This window comes from Canis aureus, chromosome 11 (genome assembly GCF_053574225.1).
Source record: "Canis aureus isolate CA01 chromosome 11, VMU_Caureus_v.1.0, whole genome shotgun sequence".
Lineage (NCBI taxonomy): Eukaryota > Metazoa > Chordata > Mammalia > Carnivora > Canidae > Canis > Canis aureus.
In genome coordinates this window covers 56,897,018-56,903,700 of record NC_135621.1, presented here as the reverse complement: position 1 = coordinate 56,903,700, position 6,683 = coordinate 56,897,018, and the positions used below count along the sequence as shown (strand labels likewise).

The window sequence follows — 6,683 nt, the reverse complement described above, 5'->3', positions numbered from 1 at the left end:
CTATGGAAACACACATGGATGAACCTTATAAACTCACTATCAATAATTTTTATTTTTACTTTTTAATTTTTTAATTTTTATTCATTTATGATAGTCATACAGAGAGAGAGAGAGAGGCAGAGACACAGGCAGAGGGAGAAGCAGGCTCCATGCACCGGGAGCCCGATGTGGGATTCGATCCCGGGTCTCCAGGATCGCGCCCTGGGCCAAAGGCAGGCGCTAAACCGCTGCGCCACCCAGGGATCCCTAATTTTTAAAAGCAATTTTCAGAACAATGCACAATTTTATGTGACACTCATAGGCATGCAAAGCTGAACATAACATTTTAAAGATGAGCAAAGGAAATATATAAATACAATTGAGGATATAATCATTGATGGGTCGAAAAAGGATCAGATTGCAAGAGGAAAAATCAAGGAGTTTCAAGTATATTGATAATGCTTAATTTCTCAAACTGAGCAGTAATATACTACTACTGGTTTTATTTTTTGTTGTTGTTTTAAACTACATATGTTATAAATATTATTTAGTATATATTTAATTTTAAAACAAATTTTTATTTCTGGAATCCTTCAAATCTGTAATGTTTAAAGAACTTTATGGCTTAAAAGACAATGTTAATTCTCACCCACCAGTACCCTTTCCAAAAAGCCGTATCAGTGATTATAAATATAAGCTTTTAAGAAAATATGTAAATAAGAGGCTTTTAAGTTGCTCAAGATCATCTTCTCTCTTTTGAGTTCTTCTACTTCTTCACTTTCTAACTCCTACATACAGCTCATTTTTACTTGATCAAGTGGAAATTATTCTGAGAGTCCATACTTTATAAGTTTACCCCTACTTTATATTTTAAGAGGGTCCTTGTCCTATAGGTTGGGTAGTTCTTTATTAAGCAGGTTTAGTATTGTGTGGTTTTCTGCTTAATATTTGGCAATAAAATGAAGAATTCTTTAAATTTAGACCCTTCCAAATTGGCCATTGAAAATGTCATATAATACCATTACTATTGATATCTATATTATTCTCCTAAGAACACTCTATTGAAAGTTATGGTACATTTTGAAAGCCCTCATCCCTTTTAGGTTATATTTTGATGCTAAAAATCCCTGTATAACTAAAAGGAAAGCTTTGAAGATCAATATACGACAAAATGTGTTTTGTTTTGTTTTGTTTCCCTTCATTTCTTCTCATTTCTTTGACCTTTAGAAGATTTGCAATGGTGAATTTAGTTTTCAAAAAATGATTAAATACTCACAAGGTACTTCTGCTGCTGTTGTTTTTGGCCAGATCAATCTGAGATGTTTTATATTTGGGTTGATAAATACATAGCCTTTAGAACTGTTTTCCCCATACAAATACTAGCTTTTAGCTAGTAAGGTATCAGGGCTAGGATAAAAAAAATTTTCTCTCTCCATAAATGAACAAATAAAAGAATATTTTAAAAGAGAATGTCAACAAGTTTCTGTTTTGAAGAACTATGGGAAAAAAAAATAAAGATCAGTACAGGCATGCCTCAGGTTCAGTTCCAGGCCACTTCAAAAAGTGAATATTGCAATAAGTCTAATAAAATTTTTGGTTTCCCAATGTATATAAAAGTTATAGTCTATTACTGTGCAATAGCATCATATCTAAAGAATAATACTTTAATTGAATATTTTAATTTAAAAACATATGCTATTACTAAAAAACGCTAACTATCATCTGAGCTTTCAGGAAATTGTAATCTTTTTGCTAGTGGAGAGTGTTGGCTCAATGCTGACGGCTGCTAACTAATTAGAGTGATGGTTGCTAAAGAAATGGTTGCTGGACGCCTGTGGCAATTTTTTAAAAGAAGACAATGAAGTTTGCTATATTGATGACTTTTTCACTTAAACACTTAAAGGCTATTGTAGGGTTTTTAACTGGCCTAATTTCAATAGAATATATCTTTAAAAATAGATAAAAGGGGCCATCTCTATGCTTTATTCATAGGTTAGCCATGTATAAATATTATGTCCTATTTTTTCCTTCCTAGCTCTAAAAATAAGTCCATTTAAACCATAGAAAGGCATTTATATTATTATTCTTTGGGAGACAGAGGAAAGGGTAAATTAATTAAAGAATTACATTTGCAAGAGCTCCATGGCTAGAGGACACTGGAGGTGATGATGAGCAATGCAGATACCTGGAAGGGGATAGCGCAAAGAAGGTAGAAGATTGCACCATGCCCTTTCATCCAACTGTGAATTCTATGCGGGGAAACTCCTCCCAAAAGCAAGGTTGCTGAAGAGGAGGAAGAAAAGCCAGAACCAGATACAAGCTCAGAGGAATCTGTCTTTACTATAGAAGAGCAAGAGAATGAAACTCCACCTGCTACATCTAGGGAAACAGAGCAACCAAAGGAAGAACCTGAGAAGGAAGAGAGGGAAGAGAAGAAGTCTTTAGAGGAAACCAAAAAGGATGAAAAAGATCAGTCTAAAGAAAAGGAGAAGAAAACGAAAAATACAATATCTTCCTGGGCTACCCTGTCAGCCAGATAGCCAGGGCTCAGAAACAAATACCGATGGCTTCCTCCCACCATCCCAAGATGGATGAAATCCTAACTGGGGCCATTAAGACATGCTTCCAGAAGAGTGGTGCATCAGTGGTTGCTATTTGAAAATATATTAGCCATAAGTATCCTTCTCTGGAGCTGGAGGCAAGGGGCTAGCTACCTCCTTAAATAAGCACTGAAAAGTGAATTAAAGAGAGATAGCATCAAACAGGTAAAAGGAAAAGGTGCTTCTAGGCATTTTATTGTGGTCCAGAAATCAAGACAAACACCTCAGAAATCTAGAAACAGAAAGAACAGAAGTTCTGCAGCAGATCCTGAACCACAAGTAAAGTTGGAGGATGTCCTCCCATTGGCCTTTATTTGCTTTTCTGACCCTAAAGAAGCTTCCTATGGTCTCATCAGGAAATACATGTCTCAGTGTTACCCTAAACTTAGAGTGGCCATCAGGCCTCAGCTGTTGAAGAATGCTCTTCAGAGAGCAGTAGAGAGAGGGCAGTTAGAACAAATAACTGGCAAAGGTGCTTATGGGACATTCTAGCTGAAGAAATCAGAGGAGAAACCCTTGCTTGGTAGAAGCCTCATGGAGTATGCAGTCTTCTCTGCCATTGTTGCCATGAATGAGCCAAAGACCTGCTGCACTACTGTTCTGAAAAAGTATGTAATGGAGAACCACCCAGGTATCAATTCTAACTATCAAACACATTTGCTGAAGAAAACTCTGCAGAAATGTAAAAAGAATGGGTGGATGGAACAGATCTCTGGCAAAGGATACAGTGGCAATAGGATTTTTCTATTATCCTAGCCTAGAAGTTCTATTTCCAAAGAAAGAGCTAGATGACTCAGGAGATGAGTATGAGGAGGAGGATGACTCCTCAGAAGAAGACTCTGACGTTGAAGAGCCTCCACCCAAGAGGAAGTTGTAGAAGAAAACCCTGGCAAATCATTGGTGAAGGCTGATCCATGAAGCAGAGGGTCCAAGCCTGCACCTAAAGTCCCAGCTTGCCCAGCAGGGGAAAGCTAGGCCCCTGCCCAAGAAAGCCCATCCCAAGGCCAAAACTCCTGCCAAGAAAGTCAGACCCTCATCCTCAGTCATCAAGAAACCTAGTGGTGGCTCTTCAAAGAAGCCTGCAGCCAGTGCGACAAAAGAAGTGAAATTGCCGGGCAAAAAGGCAAAGGCCACCATGATGAAATCTTTCAAATCAAAAAAGTAAACTTTATAGGAAAAAAATGGTATTATGGCAAAATTCAGATTCTTATTTTCTAAGGTCAGTGTGCATTTGTTATAGTTTTGAAGCTTTTAAAATTATTTTCTTCCTCCCCTATGAATATTGTGGGGAGAGAATATAAATAAGCCAATGTAGGCATTTGTTAGCTTTGGTTCTGGCCTTGGTGCCTGCCCCTTTCCTCAGTCATTTTTAATTTCTGCGATAACTCTGGATTTTCCTGAACTGTATAATCTACACTTGTTATTTTTTCTCCCTCCACCACGCCAACCCTCTTTTTTTATGGTCAGCACTGGCTTTTTTTTTTTTTTTTTCCTTCCAGCTTTACCTAAACAGTTGCAAAGATTTTTATATCTGTAGAAAGCATCAAGAATAGGATTCTGGTCAGTTGCCGGAAGTAAACAAGAGTATATATAGCACTGACTGAATTGTAAAGCCTTCTGCCTGGAGACTTCAGTTATAGCTATATAGTAATTAATCTTATTTATAAAACCACTCCACTAACCCTTTCTCTCCAACTATACAAATACAGAGACATCTTAGCTTTGGGAATAAGCCAAAAAAACTCTATCGTTCATTAGGCTCTGAAGGCTCTGAAGACCTCCTTTGGGCCACTTTCACGTTGGTCAATTTCCAGGTATTTTTCACTGGCCCAGGGCATTGTGTTCCCTCAACTGCGAGTACAAATTCCCTCCACCACTTGATTTTTGACTGAAGGGGAAATACAGGAATATATTGAATTTGTGATACCCGGTGACACCTATGTTACCAAAAACCAAAACATCTAAAATCTTCTTGATCAAATGTTAAAAAAAAAAAATTTACATTTGCAAAGCCTACAATGAGTTTATGTTTTCCATACTGTCCATTAGCAAATTACTAAACATCATAATTAAAAACTTTTTGGCACATTTTAAAACATGATAACATTATTGTTGTACATGAAATGAATTGCAGATTAACATATGAAAACCAAAAGATACAATTACTAAAACATAAGTAAGTTGTCCAAAGGTCAAAGCCATCATATAGTCACACAATGATCCTAAAATTCAGTTTATAAACATTTTTCTGAGATTTTAAAAATAGATGAAAACATTAGGTCAGCACATTTACATTCCATTTATGATAAAAATAAAATATATGATCAACATTCCTGAAAAGCTTGGAAAAAAATTTCAGAAGTAGGCAGAATCATGGCCCTTCAAAAGTATCCATGTCCTAATTACTGGAACATGTGAATATGATACTTTACATGTCAAAAATGACTCTGCAGCTCGGATTAACCTAAGCATTTTGGGATTGAGAGATTATTCTGAATTATCTAGGTGGGTCCAGCATTGTCACAAAGGCCCATATAAGTGAAAGGGGGGGGGGGGGTAGGCAAGTCAGAGAAGGAAATATAACAACAGAAGCAGAGGTTAGATAAAAAGAAAGACAGAAATAACTATCTGACAATACTAGCTAACTTGAAGATGGAGGATGGGGCCATGAGGCAAGGAATGAAGATGGCCTCAAGTAACTGGAAAAAACAAGGGGAAAAAATTCTTCTTCAGAGGCTCCAGAAGAAATGCAGCCAACCCAACACCTTGATTTTAATCCAATGAAAACCATTTCAGACTTCTCACCTCCAGAAAAGTAGGAAAACAAATGTCTTTTGTTTTAAACTATTAAGTTTGTAGTCATCTGTTATAGCAACAACAAGAAACTAGTACAACTAATGTGACATATATGTTTATGTGGCAAGTTCTCTATGAGAGACAAAATAGATTAGACAAATGTTGAGGATTCTTATTATCATGGCTTTATTATTCAAATTTTCTTTACTCTCTTAATGTTTTTATATTGTATTGATACACTGGCATCGATCAATGAAAAACCAAGTAAAAATAAATTTGGCCATGGAGAACTGAAATAACATAATAAAAAGTTAAATTAAGAGATTACATCTACATCTAGAATTCTGTTCCCTGTAAACAAAGCACATGCCTTTCTTTCTCTTCAACACACAGGGAAGAATCAGAAAATTTGCCCTATTTTCTGCAACAAACAAAAGTTTGATGATGAAAGGCAGCTTACACAGACTACATTCTGTCCAAAATGTACAAAACTATAAATTGATAAAAAATTTCACTTTTTAAGACCCCATTGATCAGATATTTTAAAAACATTATCCTATGTACATGTTTATGTACATTATACTTGTAGCTAGTCAAGTTTGCTCAGTAGAAAAGTTAGTGTATTTTAGCCTGTTTTCCAGAAGGATCTCCTCTCCTAATTAATGATCACATCAAAGTAAAATTATAGAATATTAGAATCTATAAGATGTAGCCTAAGTTTTATTTAAATGAAAGCTGTAGTCAGACAAAATTGCTTGTCATCTCGAGTGATGAAAAGGCAGAAAATACACGAAACATTCAACTCAAAATATTATAAAAAGACGACAAAAACGAAAGTGAAGGGAAAGAAACAAAATAAAACAATAGAAAATTAAAAATACCAAGTTATTGAAATAGAGGATTTAGGAGTTGGAATGATAATTGCCCAAGAGGTTGTTCTTTAAAAATATTTAACAAAAATGAAACTAGATCCCTGTCCTAGACCACTCAAAAATTAACCTGGAATGAATTGAAAACTTAAATGTAAGACCAGAAGCAATAAAACTTTCAGGAGAAAACATAGGAAAAAGTTCTTTGACATGGGTTTTGGCAATGATTTTTGGATATGACACATAAAGCACAGAAAACAAAATAAAAAATAAACAAATAGGACTATATCAAACTAAAAGACTCCTGCAGAGAAAAACAAAACAAAACAAAAACAAAAACAAATGAGAATACATTGGAATGGGAAAAATATTTGCAAGTTTCCATCTGATAAGGAGTTTTTATTTAAATTATATAAATAATTCTTACAACTTAATATTA

General features: G+C 35.3%; 1 pseudogene; it reads left to right on the top strand.

Annotated features, from left to right (window-relative positions):
- Positions 1 to 2,203: 2,203 nt before the first annotated feature.
- Positions 2,204 to 3,744, top strand: LOC144323081 (heterochromatin protein 1-binding protein 3 pseudogene; annotated as a pseudogene).
- Positions 3,745 to 6,683: the final 2,939 nt, after the last annotated feature.